We start from the raw sequence: 20,661 nt of genomic DNA, 5'->3' as shown, positions 1-20,661 counted from the left end.
ATGGCTGCCCACCTATGACAAGGAACTCTAGGTGGCTAACAATATAATTAGCACATAAAGCCACATGAACAACAACAAAAGTTGAAGTCCCAGTAAAACTTGCATCTGCCAATCAACCACAACCATTAGTTTCATCAATATTCTTGTACCTGTAGGCCAGGCTGTCAAACTCCCAGCCCACGGGCCGGATGCGTCACACGTTGGCCACAACCATGCCTGATTTAGCAAAGGGGGAAAAAGTCCCAATATGTCACGTGATGCCGCCGTGACAACATGAGTTTGACACCCCTGCTGTAGGCCAACAAGGTTGAGTCCTTCATTATAGCTGGAGGGAGGGGAGGCTATTGCATGACAGGGAAGGACACTTACAGGGCCCCACAAGGTGATGCTGTTTCATCCAGGGAACCTAGTGAAAAGGCAGAAACCATGAAGGAACAGGTAATCCGGTCCCATAACACAAAGGTGAGAACTGACACCTTGATTGTATCTGGAAGTCTATTGGGAAACTGGTGCAGCTCATTTAGTAGTAGTGCTATCTGGGTATATCGCCAATTCTCTCACTATCATCCACATAACTGCATTCTAACATAGCTTAGCTTCTGAAACAAAGGGAATATGCACTATTTTTCTAGGGAGCATGTCAGTGGTCAAGTGATGCATTTGTTTAGTTACCTGGTGCAAACATCTCCACTCTCTGCATGTTACTGTGACATAGGACAAAATTCCCACTCATGCCTCTGATCACTACCTCAGTATAAACTAGGTCAATATACTCAATGAGGAGCAAACTCTATGAAAGTTAATGTTCATTCTGAGTTATAGATGCATACTAAAAGGTTTTGAGTATTCCACACTTTTCCCCCCATGGTATCACTTGCAAAAAAAAAAAAGGCAATAGTTGCCTCATGTCCCTTTGAGGTTTGGGGACTTCAGTGAAGGAAGATGACAGACCCTTAGAGGGCATATGTGCTTAATTTAGGACGAAGGACCATGAAGGATAGGCAGAGAAATGCAACGCTAAGAAAACCCCACATTCTTTGCTAGAAGCACCGAAGACACTCGGAAAGGGTTAAGGCTGGCTTGGCCAGGCTCTGTTGTGCGTATGCAATAATCTGTGTGGCTCTCTTGGCCGTCTGACAAAGAGTTGCCTCCTTCTCCTCCACCCCTTTGCATGAAGTAGGATCCTTGAGCTAATGCAGAGGCTGCCAACTGCTCCATATTTGCCTTCTATTACACATTTACATACTGGAGAAGAGAGGAGCGAGCTTCTATCCGCAGACATCATCATTTCTTTTACAGTTGGTAAGGGAAGCAACTGTATCACCCCGAAGGGGAGGAGAAATAAATTATTTTTTATTTAAAAAAGAAAGCCAAAAAAAACAACCCCAACCCCCAAAGCCCTTGAGATCAACTGGCAAATATTTCCCACCCCCCTTCGGTCCGCCTTCCCCACAACCCTAGCCTCCATTGACACTTTATACAGTAAGTGGCCTTTTTTTTTTTATAAATTCCTCCTCTGCTTTCGCTTCTTTCGCTCCCCTCCCCCGCCCAGCAAGCCTTCAGATATTTCCAGCTGGAAAAACACATACAAGGTTACTGGAAAAGGGAGGGGGGCGGCGGAGGGCGACGTAGCGCTCTGTTATGCCAACGGGTTGGAAGAGAAAAGTCGCCCTGAAAGAATTCTGCAAATTGCATCGTTTCTTCTTCCTCTCGGGTTTTTTTCCCCCTCCTCTTTCTCACTCTACACCTCCCCACACACACACACACACACACACACACGTCCCTCCCCCCCTTCCCCCCCCCCCGGGCTTTATGTGTCGAGGCCGGAGCGAGAGGAGGAAGGAGAAACCAGGCCAGGATGGTGTTATTTTTACGTGCTGTGGGTGGTGCTGCCTGAAATTCTTTGCATTCTGGGCATGAGAAATCCGCCCTCCACACACACACACACACACGTCCTCCCCTTCCCCGGGCTTTATGTGTCGAGGCCGGAGCGAGAGGAGGAAGGAGAAACCAGGCCAGGATGGTGTTATTTTTACGTGCTGTGGGTGGTGCTGCCTGAAATTCTTTGCATTCTGGGCATACGAGAAATCCGCCCCCCCCTCCACACACGCTCCGTAAAAGCAGAGAGTAAAGAAAGAACAGAAAGTCGTATGGACCCCCCCCCCTTCATTTGGCTTGTGTGCTGGCTGGCTTTCCTTCCTTTCTTATAAAGCCTCCACAGGCGTTAAATTGGGGCTGCCGAGAGAGAGATGGGGGGGGGAGCCTTCACGCCGCCTCGTCCCCTAAGTGCGTGACTGGCGCCCGGGGAGCCATTGGCGCGGAGAGCGTGGGGCTTCAGCACAGGCCGCGGAGTTTTTTGAGCGCGTCCCGAAGCAACGCCCTCCGCCGGCTGCCTCGCTGGCCGCCGCCGCCGCCGTCTGGCTACAGTCGCGTTCCTCCTTCTTGCCGCTGCTGAAGGCCGGCTGGGCTGCTGAGGGCGAGCGGAAGAGCGCCCGCCTTTCTCTCCCCCACCCTGCTCACTCCTCCCCCGGCTTGATAGTAAGGGAGGGCCAGCCGTCGCTGCACTGTATAGTACGGGGCTGGGTGGTTGCCGGAGGGGTGAATGAAGCGAAGAGGCGGCGCAGGAGGAGGAGGAGGAGGCGGCGCTGGGACTGGGATGTGCCCAGCAGCGGTAGCAGTTCCAGCTCCTCCACTATGCTCCTACGTTCAGGCCCCAAATCGGCTGGAGGCTCCTCCGGGCACTACTACAGCAAGGAGTCAGTGAGTGAGTAAAGGCCACTGCTGGGCACGGGAGAAGGAGGTAGGGCTCCGTTTACAGGTGGAGGCGGAGGTGTGGGAGGGGGGGAACTGTGTTCCCCTTCACCTTGACCCATCCTCCCCGGCAGCTTCTGCTTTTCACCTTCCGCTAGGCTTTCCCTGGGAAGGAAGATCGCCACCGTGCAGGACCTTCCAGGGACTGCCAAGATTTTGCCAGGAAGGATCGGCTTTTTCCCCTTTTTTTTCTTTTTAATAGATCCGACAGAGTTGCTTGTCCCCCCCTCCCCCCCCCGCTTTAAGAAAAAAGAAGGGGGAGGGAGGGGGGAAAAAAGGCAATTCCGCGTATCGCTGCCTTTTGAAATCCTGTTTTGTGTCTCTCGGTGCTGTCCTGCTTCCCGTCACTCACTCTCAAATTATTTTTCAAAAGTTACCTTCTTTTACTTTGCCGAAGCCTTATTCTGATCTCCGAGCCTTGAAACAATTGCGTAGCCCCCCCCTCCCCCCTAAAATGTTAAGAGAGAAAGTATTTTTCTGCATATGTCAATCTGTATTGTACATGCAAATGGTAACAACAAAATAACATTTTGAAAGGTAGAGAGATACCCGAGGTGTTTTGGGATTTTGTAAAAAGAGCAGCAAAGAAAAAGATCAGAATCCAGTGATCGAAAAGAGAGCAAATTGAAAGCTTGTTATATAATGCCACACTATGTGGCTAACAAGAACAAGCTATTTTTATTTTGTTTACCGTAAGGTATGCAATAGGGACTCCTCCAGAATAATTTTTTTCCCTAGTGATCATAAACCCAGATAGAATTGAAGGAGGAAGGGAATCCCACACTTTATAATTTTATAATGTACATAATAATTAGTTTTACAATTATGTCTTTGGGTAACCACAATTATGTAGTTGCAGGTCTTAATTTGTGGATTCTTTTTTACCCATATATTTGAATATGAAATATGATGGAGGTGATTAAATAGCAATCCACAGTTTATGTTTTTGACAGGGTATGATTCAGTGTTACCAGTTACTTTGCTGACGTTCTGGGGCAGTTTATTTCAGTTTACAATGAAATCTTAAAACAGCAAATTCGGATTTCATCAGTGAATGTGGATTTGTTTGTCTGGCTGGTGAGGACAGCCTAGTGTTATTGCTCTAAGAATAAGGGTTATGAATGAGGAAGAGATAACTGATGAGATACTGTATTACTTAGAGTTATACGTTTATTTTTCTCCTATTAACTGTTTTACAGGTCATTCTGTATTGAATAGAACTATCCTTATTCTCATCCATTCTAAATGTAAGCCAAAAGCTGATAGGTTTTCCACATTTCTCTCTGTGTATGTGTATGTGTATGCGTGTTCTGTCATGTAGAGACATGTCAGTGGTGTAGGTTTCAGTGCACTCTCTCTAGCCCTGATCAGTCATGTAATTAGATTGAGGTGCCATGGTAACAGACAGTATTCATCGTCCATTCAGGTGCATTTTTCTTGTGACTGGGGTACCTCGGATGGGCTTATGTTGCAAGCATGAACAACTTTTTAGTCACTTGTGTACTATTTATGTGTTGCCTGTTTGCATGCAATACACATAATTTGTATAAAAATTGAAATGGAAAAAATCAGAGGCTGCATGTAATATTGGAGTAATTTCAACTTTGAATTTAGGAGTTGCAGTTGTCGTAAGATTTTCTGTACAGCATTGCTATTTTTTTAAAAAAATTCTTGTGTATAGATCTTTAGCAGAGGAATGCTTGTTCATATTAGAAATTAGGTTAAGCTGGTTGCTGAATATTTTCTTTTCTTTTTTAAAAAGTTTTTTTCAGAGGCTTGAAAAATTATAAACATTGTTAATGGTTCATTCCTCTTCTCTGCATGAATTTCTGAGTGCAACTGAAAATGTTTAACCTAAAGGTATTACTTATTTGAGCTACCAGAATGTATTTGTGATTGTTTTTAAACTAGGAGGAGTTTCTTTTTAAGTTTAAGCTTCCTTTGAGTTTAGTTGGTTTAATGGTTGGTATTTTACTTTGAAGAAATCCTTTAGGACAGCTTTGTAGGACAGGCAACTTTGGTTGCTTTCCTGTTTGTTTCAGTGGGACTATCCATACATATTTTGAATGACAGCAGCTTTTTACTAGCCTAACATTTTATTGATTGGATTGCTTTAAAATAAGGATTCATTTGATGTTGAGAACTGAGATTTCAGATTTTTCTTTTTTTATTCTTTTCCATCTGCAATGAAACAAGCTTTATATAATTTTTAATCAGTCCCTTATATACAGTGTCCTGTATAACATTTTTTAATGTGTGTCTATAGCATCTTTATTGTCCAAATGTGTCTTGTATGTTCAGAACATCAAACCACTGCAGGAATTTAAAGACTCCAACCCTTAAAAATATTGCAAGCATAATAGCTTGCAGCTTCCTGGAATGTAATTTCTAGCTATGTTGTTGATTGATGAACGACTTTTATATCCCAGTTTCTAAAATTTGCACGATGTTTGTCAGGAACATATAGGTTTGTAAGTAATTCACGATAAGGTTCTCATCTTGGATCCTTAGATTTTCCCATAAAGACATTTTGTGTAAATAGAAAGTTGTGTGCTATGCAAATGCCAGGAACATGTATTGTTAGTAGATTAACAGTTGTCTGTAGCATTTTAAAACTTCAGAGTTTATAAAAAAAAATCTGTTTCAGTAAAATAATTAGAGTTGGTTGCTTAACCATTTAAAGGCAGGAATCATACATGATACTGTACTTTCAATGGCATGCAAAAGTTAAACATCCTGATGTCTTAGTTTATGAATTTAAAGATTTTTAATCTAAACTACACCAACTAATGCAGGTAACACTGAAATAATTTCAAAGTAAAATGCATTGTAATATAAATAGATTTTATTTGCTTTAGCAATTAACAGGTAAGGGAAGGTTTTCGAGAAAATAAAACAAGTTGGAATTTAATCATAACAATCTATTTGTTTGAAGGCCATAGTGAGCATAATGTAAATATTTTAACAGTTTATTTAATGGTTTACATAATTCTCCAGTGGTTTTATTTATTTATTTTTTGTATCACTGTTTTTAAGCACAATATTAAATTTAGGTAAGAGCAAGCTTTTTATTATAGTTAATACATTTTTAATGCAAAGTAAAACACATTAACAATGCCAAAGATTCATATTTGTATGGTTCTACGTCATATGTTGATTTTAAAAAAAGTTACATTTTGCTATGCCCCAAGTTATTAAATTATTAGTATTTGGAACCTTCATCCCCATTAACCATTTTGAAACTGAAAATATTTGTTCTTATTTATTTATTCTCAAAATTGTTGATTACAAGCATGTTTTTCATCTGTATATCTAATTGGCATACTTCTCTCTGTTTGCCGAGTCTCAGCTACACTTCTGGTGATGATCTTTTAGAGCAGTTTCTCACACGAGCAGTCCTATTAAGGGAGGCTGTTATTAGTTTACAGACTCCATCACATTCTGTTCAGATTTCTGTTTTGGGCCAGTGTGTGCCATCCAGCAGTCTGAAAACCAAAAGAAATGAATGTGACAAGGAATAGCAAGAGAAACATAGGATTAATTTTATAGAATGTCTCTTACGATCCTGCTACTGTGATATGATTGACTTGTTTATGAAGCTTTATGAATGTGTAGGAATGCTTTAGACCTATGATTGAGATGTCTGAAGAATGATGTGCTTTCACTTTGGACTTCAAAAGTTAGTACAAGGGCTTTTATTTTAAGTTACATTTTTTAAGTAACCTTTTCTGATTATGTTTTTTTAAGTGTCAGCTGAACTTTATGTATTTACTACAGAATCTATTGTGTAATAAAACATATCTAGTTCTTTGCTCCAACAGATGGAGGCAGTCCTTTAATATATTAGTGTCTATGAGAACAAAAGTAGGCCTCACTTTTTCCCCCTTCACTACCACAGTAGTGAATGTTGACTGAAATGTTTATTAAGCTCAGGCATAATTTGTTAAGAAGCAGTTTCTTTGTTGAGAGAATCTTTGAGTGCTTTGCTGGCCCATTGATCTGGTGAATAATTAACTGTTTAGGTGGAATTCATGTACTTAGCACTGTTGAAAGAAATGTCCATCTGGGTTCAGTTCCAAGTGGGGAGAAAGACACTGGAAACATGGAGATTGCTTGGAAAGATGGTTTAATGGTGGACAGGAATCACATGGCTTGAGTTCCTGAACAGAAAAAAGGGCCGAGATGCTGAGAATTCCTGCGTTTTATGCCCTCTCTGGACTTTGAACTTCCTGGGGAACAGGAAGAGTATGCTGATTGGTTGTCAGACTCCCAGGGGTCTTAGGTAGCCTTGCTGGCTGATTACATGTGCCATGTGGTAAGTTTCTGTTGCTAGATGGGTCCTTTATGTCGCAGATGGGATGCTGAGGCCTTAATGGCCCATTGACAAAGGTGTGGGGAATGAGTTTCTGCTTCTCTGAGTTTCTACTTCTCTTTTAGGGGAAATATTCTGCCTTTTTAGTATATCCTAAAATATTTCATTTTTCTAGGAGAGGGGTTGGTTTTAACTTCCAACAATACAAATAATAGATTTAGAGAGCAATTCTCTATCCGGTTATCTGGGAATAAATTCAGTGAATTGAACAAAATTCTTCATTACTTGTGTGGGGTTATCCTATAATATGATTAATGCAAGAAATGAATTTGAAAAGTCCTGCAGGTTAAATTTACAGGGTTCTGGGGGGTAGCATTGTATATTGGAATTTAAACAAAGATGATAAACCAGTGGTGAAATCCAATTTTTTTACTACCACTTGGTGGGCATAGTGCAGCTTGGTGGGCGTGGCTTGGTGGACATGGCAGTGGAAGAATACTACAAAATCTCCATTCCCACCACACTCTGGGGCCAATCAGAGGTGGTATTTGCAGGTTCTCCGAACTGCTCAAAATTTCTGCTACTGGTTCTCCAGAACCTGCTGGATTTTACCCTGATATAAACATTATTTCCACAATTTTAGGGAGATTGTGATTTAATAAATCGGTGGATATTTTTGGTGAACTTTTACAAAGGGAAATAAATAATTATGGATTACAGTTCACTAAGGAAGGTCTCTTGTACAAAATTGATTTAAATGGGATATGTGGAAAAAATAGGATATATAAAAGGAAATCTTAATAGATTGTGCTCAATTTGATTAAATCTTCAACTTAATTTGAATTAAAATGAAGAGTGTAAAGTTCCAGCAGGTGGCGATACATGGTCTATCTTTTCTGCCTTAGAAACTAAGCAGAGTCAGACTTGATTAGTGTTTGGATGGGAGACCACCAGGATATAATGTATACTAGACTAGGACAAACATCCTGGAAGAAAACATCCTGGAAGAAAAAGGGGCAAACCATTTCCATATTGTTGCCAGAAAATGACACAAGCATCTCCATAAAATCACCAGGAATTTAGCTTGAGTTAAAGTAGACTTTACAGTTGGAATTAAAAAGTACAGAGGGGTATACATGTACGTGCAAACATATAATTTCAAGGAGGAATGTATTGCTTTTCAGCATATGATTTCAAGAAACCTGAAACTATATGTTATAAAATAAGCTGATCCAAAGAAAGGAAATGTAATGTACTTATTTATATTTGTAAGAGCTTGTACCTTAAATATTGCACTGTGTCGGGGATTACGTAGCAACTACAAAAATCAGGAAACAGATGATAAAGTACTTCAGCTGATCCCAAAACATTTTTTTATTAAATCACTTTCCCTTTTATATTGTTTAAGCTAAAAAGTTTCTGCTGAGGTTCTGGGAATGATGCATCCTGATAGAGAAATAAACACATTAAACTTCCTCACAATTTTATGTTATTTATGTTATTAGATGTTCTAATATGGGTGGGTTATTTTTTTAAAAAATATATGCTATAATAGGTTCAGATTCTTATTTATTTTCTGATACTTCATTTTAATGGAAAAGCTTCTCTTGCAGGCCCTTCTTTTGAAAAGAAGATATTTGATTAGTATAGATAGATAAAGGTGTCCCTGTAATATCACCACAGGCTGGTTTTCACAATTTTGTGCAAGTTCGAAGAAGAATTCAGTGTGTCGCTGTAGCTAACTGTGATGCCAACATTATTTGAAGAGCGGATTTAGATGATATTTTTTTTCTGTTCTTGCACAGGCTTGTAATAGCATTCTTATGTGTCATCTGGCAATATTGACCTCTGTTGTATCACACTAGAGCAATTCATTTACATTGGCCTGATTCAGTTTTTGTTTTTTGTTTTGCTTTTGGTGGGTTAATGAAATGTATGATCTATTCCAGGAAAGAAATGATGGTTTACAGGTTACAATGAATGCAATTTCATATGACATTAAGTCAGAACAACATTACAGCTTAACACAAGGTAGTCTATTTGGTGCATTCCAGATCTTTTGAAGTCCTGCATTGCCTAGCCTTTGGCTGTGCTCACTGGAGATTGTAGGAATCGAAACTGAAGATACCTAGAGGGCAATTGGTTGTCTATTCCTGGCTTTACATTATGGTTTATCTGGTGGTATTCTGCTGTTAAGCTAATGCTTTTTAGTGTATGTTTGAAATAGCTACAGTTATCTCTACAGTTTAAAAGATCTTGACTAAATCCTAAAAATTATGAATGCTATCTTCTGCTTCCTCATTTCTTTTTTTCAATATTCGCCAAGAAATATAGCTGATTTGTCTGCTTCACCACAGGGAGATTCGACTCTGATTTTGTTATCGTTTGACAAGAGGAGGTTCTTTGAATTTTGCTGCACCATGTTTTGGCTTTGGAGAGGGGAGAAAGAAGGAGAAAACATACCATATCTTAATTTTGTTAAAATTAAGCTTTAGAAAGCACCCATTATGTATGTCTTTATATCAAGTTTGATGTAAAGATAAAGACAAAAAGAATAGAGTTATGTTAAAGGTCACAGATTTTGAATGATTTTCTGAAACCATAAAAAATCCATTTGATATTTGCTATATTGTACCAATGCATTGCAATAAATCCCCATTTGTTTGAGAGGCGCGGCCAATCTACTTAAAGTCTCTTTAGGATTTATTTCTGAAATTGAATTCTGACCAATGCTATCCAATAAGTCGATAGCAGATATTATAGAAGTTTTTAGTAATTTTAGCAATGCTTTCTATTGGATCATTTTAACTATATAATCTATTGAGTACTTTTAGCAAGGTAATCTAGCATATTCCAAAGTAATCCTCATTGAGCTCAATGGGACTTATTTTCAGATAATGTGCATTGAATTGTGCAGCCCAATAGATATTGTAATAGCATAAACCTATGAGAGATATAAGCCATTTCATCATCCATTATTCTGCTTTATTCAAAACACATTTCATATATTTGCTACTTTGTAAGTGGATAGTAAATTACGTTTTTGTATTTTTTTCGCTTCTCTTCAGATTTTCAATCATAGACACATCAAATTAAAGAGACAATCTAAGCACTGAACTTCTTTCTTCACCTCTTCAAGACAACTGCAGCAACAAGTTTTACCTTTCCTTAAAAGGTGCTCTTTTACCCTAAATAAGGTGAGAAAATAGTACTTTCTTTTTAATAATGTATTTTACAAAAGAGTTTAATTTGATCTGGTGTTTCACACAAACTCTGTCGTCTCAAATGTTTACAGCATCATTTCTGGTTCCAGGGTTTTTTTCAAACCTAGTTTACCTTCTAAGAATTGATTGTCTTTATTGATATATTCCATGAATGTTGTGTTTATTACGTTCTGGGTATAAAGTAAGAGATCTTCCCAATTGCATAAGTATATTAGATTGGCATTTTGGTGGTTGTTCGCTTGATTCTAGAGCAGCTGAGGGCAATATGTTTCCAAGAAGTATCGGAACCATATTGCCCCATCTTGGTAAGGAATGATGGGAGTGGACAGAGGAAAGTTTTTTTTATATTCCGCCATTTTCTTTTCTCTTTACCTACCAAACAAGGGCACCCTATCAAAGTTTCAAAAGGTATACTCACCACCATTATTGATCAACATAGTAAAATACTAAGCATGTATGATACTTCAAAATTAAACAACGTTTCTCAGTCCCACGAACATACACATTTATATAGAAGTTATAGATATTACTGTAACTTCTATTGTACCTATTCCTGTGCTTCTTTTTCTTTTATACTTTACCACTTTCCTCAGACTACAGATCACCGTGTTCTCTTGTGCTGTTTTTCTGGATTACCATAATCCCTAAGGAACATTGGATTCCTGTTACCCCAAGAACCCTTTGGGAGTCCTCAGAGTCCTCTCTACTATGTGCACTAGAAGTTGACAAAGTAATTTCCTTCCGTTTTCTGTTTACATCTAGAAAAAAAGTAATTTAGCGCCCCACTTATCAATATGTCTTTAAATAACATGATGCCTAAATTATATTTTATTGTGGTGGGAGGTGCAGTATTGTATTTTAAAAAAGAATAATTCCTAAGAATTATTCTTTCCCATTCTTAAGAGGTCTGTAAGGGGCGTGCATAAGAGCACAAACGTGCCTACCGTTCCTGTCCTATTGTTTCCTTTCGTTATATCCAATTAATATAGTTATTACATACTCATATTTATATATATGTGCTTATATATTGTATAGTTATTTCATGCTTATGCTTATATATACTGTGTGTTAAAATAAATAAATAAATAAAAATAAATAATTCCAAGAACTGTTAAGTTGTAAAGATATGCAATTTACATTTAGTGCTTAACTGAAATGGAAAGAGCATGGTTAAATTATGACACTGAATGATGCATACTAGATAAAACAGTTTCATAGTTGTACCATTATATGCTTTGTCACTGGAGAGAAAATTATAGACTGATAGAACAGAAATTATAAATTACATTATAAAGCACTATTTATTTGGTCCCAGCAACAGTATTTCATTGTGTGTATTTCAGATACTAGCCACCATTACAATGTGAATGATGAATAGAGAGCTCTTGACTTCTATGGTGCAGCCACTCTGTTTAATCTGAACATTTATTTCAACTCATGTTTTTTTAGGATCTGTATACAGATTTGTTGGCATGTTTTTATGCCCCTCCTCAGAGCCAGTTTTCACCATTTCACCATTAGATAGAATGCTGATATTTGGTATAGAACTTGTTTATAGAATCATCAGGGCAATGTTTAGTGGGAAATTCTTAAAGTGGTGATATTTAATTGATGAAATTGTTCATAATCAATGCTGAATGGTTTGTGCAGGCATGCACCACATCATTAGAAATGTGCTACAGTTTTTTTTCATTTATTATTATTATTATTTCTTGCATCTTAAATCTTTATTTCGAATATTGGCTTCAAAGAAATGTTGGACCTGCTTCAGAAACCAGTTGGACCAGTTCCTGGAAGCCACAAAGATCAGTATCTATTAGCGTTGCTGTCTTTGAAGGCCATTTGCCTTTCACTTTGGGACACTGGTTGGCAACTGTGGGAACAAACTGCTAGACTAGATAGGCAGGGTGGGGTGTATATGTGTGTGTGTTCAAGCAGGACACCGCTTATGCTTTTATGTCCTGATTATGGAAATGTGTGGTTGATAAATATGCTTTTATAATATAATTCGAACCCATCAATAATCAAAGCAAATTTCAAAAGATGTTGGGATAATTAGAACTGTGTTTTAGGTAAGCTATCATATATACCCGTGATGGCGAATCTGTGGCACGTGCGCCCGAGGTGACACACAGTCATCTTTCTGGGCACACGAGCTGTTGCCCAACTCACCTACAGCTGCACATGTGCCTGCACCCCAGCTGGTGCTCAGGCCTCCGGTGCGCATGCGTGCAATTCAGGGGATCCAGCTGACTCTCCTATACATGTGTGTGCATTTGCGGATGAGTGCGAGAGTACTTGTGTGCAGTGCATGCATGGGTAGATGGTGTTCATGCGTGTGGATTGCGAGCATGAAAACCACATGTATGCGCAGATGGTGTGATTGTGTGCACTGCACACGGGGGAGCTGCATGAAACCTGCATGCATGTGCACATGGTGCAATTGCTGGTGCAGTGCATGGAGCCACGCAAAAGTCACGTGCATGTGCAGATGGTGTGGTTGTGCACACAGCATATAAGGGGTGCGCGTGAAAGCCGTGCACATGTTGATAGTGTGGTTGCGTATGCAGTGCATGGGGAGGAGCCATGTGCTATCTGCGCTACCACATGTGTGTGCAAAGCATGTACCAGTTCGGCACACGATGAGTAAAAGGTTTGCCACCACTGATATATACAGTATTTCTATTTAGTTTAAAATCCTCTGATGATAAGAGTACAGTACAGACTTCTTCAGTTCTAGATAGTGTACAGTTCTTACCTTGATGCAGTTGTCATCCTTGTTTAATAAGATTCATCAGTTTAACAAACAAACCATCTGAATGTGCTCCTGTAGTAAGTGTTGCATGTAAGTGGTCCTCACTAGGATGGAACGGCTGACATATTTACAGAGTAACTATAATCAATGCTGACAGCATTTGGAGTACTATTGTGTGGATACTTAGAGCTTTGCTATTTGCCATTTTCCTTTGGGTTGTTGCTTATATGAATATCATAGTGTTTTTTTCATTCTTCTTTCTATAAAAATATTTGAAATGAATATTCATGTTTGTAAATATTTGTTTTAAAAAAAATACTGTGGGGAAGGTATTGGTGCCCCCTGCTGTTTGAGTGAGAAAGCTTTTACTCAACAGGAACAGAAAAAAGTAAATTTAGTTTATTTTCACTATATTCAATTGTATTTAAAAGGAAATTAATTCTTTTTAAAATGTTGTCTATTTAGTGTTGATAAATGGTTAATATTGGCTGATGATTGTAGACTCTTAAAATTGACTGAGTGGTAATGTAATTCTTTACAAGTATTGTCCTGTATTCAACATTTTAAAGATATATTTCATGTTTATATTGTGCTTTCCCACTAATACTAGATAGTAAAATACACAAATGTAAACTATATTGAGATTTTGAAACCCTTTTCCTATTGTAGAAGTTTAAGAAAGACAACATAACTCTTCAGTTCTTAGTTCAAATATTATTGGTGGTCTTTTGTAAACATAATATATATGAAAAATAGGACTAGGACTGATTGCCTTCATCTAGAAAATGCTTTAATGATGTGAAAAGAGGTGCTTTTCATGCCTTTTCATATTTGTGAACTAAAGAAATTAGAAAAAAGTGGTCAATGGTTGCTTTTTCTGTACAGGTAGTCCTCGCTTAATGACCATAATTGTGATTGGCAATTCTTTTGCTAAGTGACACCATCATTAAACATCACATGACCATTCTGGATTTATGATGTAAGTAATTTTGCTGCAGTCATTAAGCAAATCACCTGCAGTCATTGAGTGAAATATCACATGACTGCAATTTGTGATTTTGTTGCTGGCTTCTCCATTGACTTCTCTTGTTGGAAGCTGGTTGTGAAGCTTGCAATGTGATCACATGATTGTGAGACACTGACAGTAATAAATACATGCTGGTTGCATGCATATGAATATGAATACAGAAACCTTTAACTGTTGTTTTGTGGCTCCCTAAAGTTTTAAAATCTTTTTGTTCTCATCACATTGAGGAAATCAAAATAATAAAAAATGTTTTAGGCTATTCTGTAGATCAGGGAACTTCATATGGTACTTTTCCTAATTATTGTAGCTTGCCTTTGCTCTTGACCTAAAGTATAGGTAGTCTACCTATGACTAGGACAATTGTATAACATTCTTAATTAATGCACTTGAAGGAAAAGTAATATGAGATGTAAAAGTGATTGGACCATTCAGACATGCAAGAATGGATGAAAATGATATTTGTTTTGTGAGTATCGCCATAAAAAGCTGTACATTTTTGAATAAATAGTTTAAACATAATAGTATTCATGTATACACATGGCAAAGGAATGAATGTAAAAAGCGAGACTGAACTGATGGTTTCTTATGAAAAAGAGAATTAGTAAAAAATGAAAGGTTGATGTGAGAATTATTTGATAATGACAAAAGTGGAACTTGGAAAAAAATGGATACTGAAGAAAATAAAATAAATAGTTTAGTTTTAGTTTAGTTTATTTAGATTTTTATACCGCCCTTCTCCCGAAGGACTCAGGGCGGTGTACAGCCAGAGTAAAACAATAATATACAAAGTTAAAATAACAATTAAAATACATATTCAAAATGGCCGAAAATTAAAACCGTCAAATTGACCTATACTAAAATACCCCAATTTAAAATTATTAAAAAACCAGAAATTTGAAAATTTAAAAATCAAGCCAGTCCCGCTTGGATGAACAAGTATGTTTTCAATTCACGGCGAAAGGTCCGAAGGTCAGATAATTGGCGTAAACCGGGGGGAAGTTCGTTCCAGAGGGTGGGTGCTCCAATAGAGAAGGCCCTTCCCCTGGGGGCCGCCAGCCGACATTGTTTGGTGGACGGCACCCTGAGAAGACCCTCTCTGTGTGAGCGTACGGGTCGGTGGGAGGCATACGGTAACAGCAGGCGGTCCCGTAAGTACCCTAAGCCATGGAGCACTTTAAAGGTGGTAACCAACACCTTGAAGCGCACCCGAAAGACCATAGGTAGCCAGTGCAGACTGCGCAGGAGCGGTGTTACCCGGGAGCAACGTGTGGCTCCCTCAATCACCCACGCAGCTGCATTCTGGACTAACTGAAGCCTCCGAATGCACTTCAGGGGTAGCCCCATGTAGAGAGCATTGCAATAATCCAGACGAGAAGTGACGAGAGCATGAGTGACTGTGCATAAGGCATCCCGGTCAAGAAAGGGGCGCAACTGGCGCACCAGGCGAACCTGGTAAAAGGCTCTCCTGGAGACAGCTGCCAACTGATCTTCAAACGACAGCCGTCCATCCAGGAGAACGCCCAAGTTGCGCACCCTTTCTGTTGGGGCCAATGACTCGCCCCCAACAGTCAGCCGCGGTTGCAGCTGACTGTACCGGGGTGCCGGCATCCACAGCCACTCCGTCTTGGATGGATTGAGTCTGAGTCTGTTTCTCCCCATCCAGACCCGTACAGCTTCCAGGCACTGGGACAGCACTTCGACAGCTTCGTTGGGGTGGCCTGGGGTGGAAAAGTACAGCTGGGTGTCGTCAGAAATGAGAATAGAAATAAAACAACTAGAGCAATAGTAAGAACGCTTAGATTTATATAGACTTACATACCGCCCCATAGTGCTTTACAGCCCTCTCTAAGCGGTTTACAGAGTCAGCATATTGCCTCCAACAATCTGGGTCCTCATTTTACCCACCCCGGAAGGATGAAAGGCTGAGTTGACCTTGAGCCCCATCAGGATCAAACTTCAGACTATGGGCAGGGTTTGCCTGCAATACTGCATTCTCATCACTGTGCCCTCAGAGGAAGTTTAATTTTAGGAAGAGAAAGGATGAGTCCACTGTGTAAGTGTATCTATATATTTGTCCCGTTTGTTTGTAAACTTCATTTGGTTGAACTATGGTATCACAGGGCAACAATTTCTGAATCAGTCTACCTCAAATGGGCTAATTTAAAAAGTGTGTCTAAAATACAGGACCCATTATTCACATGGGAGAGAAACTTTGGCAAAATTGGGCCGCTTAAGTGCTGCTGCACCACTATGCTATCATGGTCAGTTGCAGTCATGTTTTTGGTACTCCCTGACAGCTTCCTCCCAAGGATATTCAATGGAGAAGCTGGCAGGAAGTTGCTCCTTCTCCCACTGCTTTTGTGCCCATGGTCATTCTCCATCTCTGTTTCAATATTTTCTTATTGAATACAGGTTGGCTGGTTAGAACATAAATTCCTCTCCCAATAGAATTAATGGGACTATAAAAGAGGAAAATATGTGAGTTATATGAGAGAGTGTGAATTTTTTTTATTACAGAGTGCCACTGAAGTGTGTGAAGTTTATTCAAGTAACAAAATGGGATGAAGACATTTTAAGATGTGCAAATACGGCTATGTAATAGGAAGATTGCTGTGAGGGGTGAATTTTTGTTAAAAGAAGCAAGAATAGCTATGTGGTAGAAAGTGCTTATGTAAAAATGGGCATTGAAAATGTCAGGAGAAACCTAAAAAAATTTGAATGCATTGGAAATCGGTAAGTATGTAATAAAATAGGAAACAAACAATCAAGGATAAATGGAAAATGAATGTGGATTAAATATGAAAATAATATGATCAGTGTCAAAGCGGTATGTCGAGGTAGAAAGAATGACTGATGGTTGAATTGCAAACAAATATATCAAGGAAAAGTTAATGGGTCAAAAGGGATAGAACTTCAAAAAAAATTATGGTTAGTTGTATTCAATCAGATTCTTAAAAAAAGAGATGAGTAGTTTATAGAACAGATGTATTAATTGTCATATAGATGAATGTGACAAAAGCAAGGATGTCCAGCAAAAAAAAATACAGATAGTTCTCCACTTATGACCACAATTGACCCTAAAATTTCTATTGCTTAAGTGAGACATTTGTTTTGCCACATTTTACGATCTTTCATGCTATAGTTGTTAAGTGAATCACTGCAGTTGTTAAGTTAATAACATGGTTATTAAATGAATCTGGCTTCCCATTGATTTTACATCAGAAGGTTGCAAAAAGTGATTACATGTCCCCAAGATACTGTAGCCATCATAAATACATGCCAGTTGCCAAGTGTCCAAATGTTGACCATGGGGATGCCGCAACAGTCAGAAATGCGAAAAAACAGTTATAAGTCATCTTTTAAGTGCCATTGTATCTTCAAACAGTCACTAAGCAAACTGTTTTAAGTCAAGGACCAGCTGTACTGTGACAAGGTATAGCAGGTGATGTTGGTGTTAGACTTCCTTTCTTCTTATTTCCCACTTTTATTTTCTTTTGCTTACTATTTTTTCTCTTCTGCCTTTGCATAATGTTGCTTATCCTGAAAGAAAAGATTGTGGCATGATGTAGTTGTATGTAGACGAAATGGGAAACCCAAAAGTTGCAGTAATTGCAGGCAATTACTCTTTTTGGAATGCATTTCTTCTCCCATTTTATAATGGAAGTGGGGTATTCTAATCTAGCAGGAGAGATTCTCAGCAGACCCTAGAGGTTTTCAGATAGATGAATCAAAATTGGGAGTAGTTTCCACATAGTGAGGAATGTATGTGGGACCAAGTTTTTCCTCACTGTATTATTTTTCTGCCAACGACAACTTAATTTTTTGCTCTGAATCTAAAATATTTAGATTGATGACAGAGCCTTTTGGATCTCAGGGGCTACTTCTGAGAAGGGTTGTCTAGGACACATGTAGGAATACACTCTACAAATAAATGTCAGAATGGGGAAAATGGCTTTTGTGTAGGCGAGGCAGGTCAGCTAGGAAAGGGTGCAAATGAAATCCAATATGCTATGTCCTGTGCTATTAGATGACATAAAACAAGTTTTGGCCTTCCATGTTCTACTATTTCTTCAGATATTTGAAGAATGCTCTCATGTTGCCCTCAGCCATGCCTTTTCAACAATTCTAGGTACCTAGTAACTCCAATCTCTCATTGTTGACATTGGTTTCCAGTCCCTTGACATTTTTAAAATCCTCTTCTGAACCTATTCCAGTTGGTTTGAATGCTTTCTATTGTGTGACATCCAGAATTGGACACAATCCTTGAGGTAGAAACTATTACGTCCATTGTGTGCATTGTTGACATCTGACCTCAGAGGCCATTTAAAACTTGAGAAATACTTGAATGGGCAAAGTCACATAATACGGCCTAGCAATATTATGTCATCTGTAATTTTAAGGATTATGCATTTATTTATATGCATAATTTCAATGGAAGAAATTACTGGAGCTGTAATTCCATATGTATTATTTTTCTGCCAACGACAACTTAATTTTTTGCTCTGAATCTAAAATATTTAGATTGATGACAGAGCCTTTTGGATCTCAGGGGCTACTTCTGAGAAGGGTTGTCTAGGACACATGTAGGAATACACTCTACAAATAAATGTCAGAATGGGGAAAATGGCTTTTGTGTAGGCGAGGCAGGTCAGCTAGGAAAGGGTGCAAATGAAATCCAATATGCTATGTCCTGTGCTATTAGATGACATAAAACAAGTTTTGGCCTTTCATGTTCTACTATTTCTTCAGGTATTTGAAGAATGCTCTCATGTTGCCCTCAGCCATGCCTTTTCAACAATTCTAGGTACCTAGTAACTGCAATCTCTCATTGTTGACATTGGTTTCCAGTCCCTTGACATTTTTAAAATCCTCTTCTGAACCTATTCCAGTTGGTTTGAATGCTTTCTATTGTGTGACATCCAGAATTGGACACAATCCTTGAGGTAGAAACTATTACGTCCATTGTGTGCATTGTTGACATCTGACCTCAGAGGCCATTTAAAACTTGAGAAATACTTGAATGGGCAAAGTCACATAATACGGCCTAGCAATATTATGTCATCTGTAATTTTAAGGATTATGCGTTTTATTTTTATGTTTTATAACTTAATATATTTATTATACATTTAGCAATTTAAAGCAAAAAAATTAAAATCAAGATGTTAAAAGCAAGGGAAACAATTAAAATTAAGAGTTAATAGCTTCTACAAAAATATATTTTAAGGGCTTTTTAAAAAACTATAAAGTTGTTAGACCCTTCAACTATGCAGATAATGTATAAGTTAGGGTGACAAAAATCAAGCTTTGACTTCAAATTGCCATCAGATGAGCTTATAGTACTTGAAGGCAACTTATGCAACCTCAGTAAGCAAAGGGTTAACCTTTAAGATATATTTATGTACCTTACAGTAGCAGTCCCCAATCTTTCCAGCTTTGCAGACCAGCAGAGTTGGGGGACAGAGAGGATGGTTCTGTTCACTCAAATGGAGCTTTGTGTGCATGTGCCTGCCACTCACGTAAATGGAACTGCGTGCACGTGTTCCTCTGCTGCTTGTGTCACCTGGTTCTAAACAGTCTGTCGCCCAGTACCAGATCATGGCCCGTGGGTTGGGGACCCCTTCCTAATAGGACTGTGGTTTATACTGAATGCATACTACTAGTTGGTAGCAATGCATGCAGCCATGTAAACTGCCTACTTTTGTTAACAACTTCAACAACATTGTAATAAAAATGGTCTCAAATATAAATTCATTTTATTGAGAGTCAGATTAGTTTCTTTGTAGCCTTTAATATTTTCTGTTCTGTTTGATTCTGTGCAAAAGAGGGAAACTGGTTTTTGTGTTCTGTTTTCTTTAAAGTTTTATTTAATGACACAAAAGAAAAAAATTATTCCATCAATTCCAAAAGAAATAATGCTAATATAAAACTTCAGAATAAAAGAAACTGTGAAGTTAAATGTGGTCTTTGACTTTTTAAAAGAGAAGTATTTGCAGTTTTCAATATATAATTTTCCACTGCTTCAATCAATTTCAACATGTATTTGTCTGTATTCCTATAATAATTATTCGTTGATTTTAAATGCTTTTTTCCTAAAAGTCACATTATTTAATCATTCTAAAAGTTCTTTAAATAAAAACATTATTTTCTTTTTCAAATCTTTTCAATATTATTACTTGTATTTTTCAATCTTGGGGCATATTTGCTAATCTGCATTACTGTTAATATATTAAGCATTCATACTTTTGGTTATTCCTAATAGTAAAAATAGTGGATGCATTGGTTAGTTGTGTTCTGCAATTGTAATTACAGATGTAATTACATCTATTCAAAATAGATTGCCTTCATCTGTTTACTTATCAGTCTAAAGTTAAAATTATCTAATCAAAGTGTGGTAGATACATAAGCATCTGTTGTAATTTGTATTGTGATTCTGATAAGAAATATACAAGCTTGTATATATTCCTATATCATTTTGGATCTTTCAGATAAATGCATTTCAATGTTGTTCTAAACGTTTTCTTCATCTGATTTT

General features: G+C 38.2%; 1 protein-coding gene across 18 annotated transcripts in view; it reads left to right on the top strand.

The window, feature by feature from the left end:
* The first annotated feature begins 1,185 nt into the window (after positions 1–1,185).
* Positions 1,186–20,661, top strand: part of ATXN1 (ataxin 1) — a 249,417-nt gene continuing 229,941 nt past the window's right edge. For 8 of the 18 annotated variants that reach the window (XM_058177829.1, XM_058177830.1, XM_058177822.1 and 5 more), the window contains exons 1-2: positions 2,388–2,764; positions 10,192–10,320. The gene's annotated coding sequence lies outside the window, so the exon portion shown is untranslated. Of the gene's footprint in view, positions 1,303–1,338; positions 1,483–2,361; positions 2,801–4,010; positions 4,059–4,573; positions 4,672–10,191; positions 10,321–10,940; positions 11,078–20,661 lie in introns of those variants that run through there. The other 10 variants (XM_058177826.1, XM_058177813.1, XM_058177814.1 and 7 more) reach the window with 9 other exon arrangements.

Source organism: Ahaetulla prasina, chromosome 3 (assembly GCF_028640845.1).
Source record: "Ahaetulla prasina isolate Xishuangbanna chromosome 3, ASM2864084v1, whole genome shotgun sequence".
Lineage (NCBI taxonomy): Eukaryota > Metazoa > Chordata > Lepidosauria > Squamata > Colubridae > Ahaetulla > Ahaetulla prasina.
Note: the sequence above shows the minus strand (reverse complement) of the source record. Positions and strands in the feature narration are given on the sequence as shown.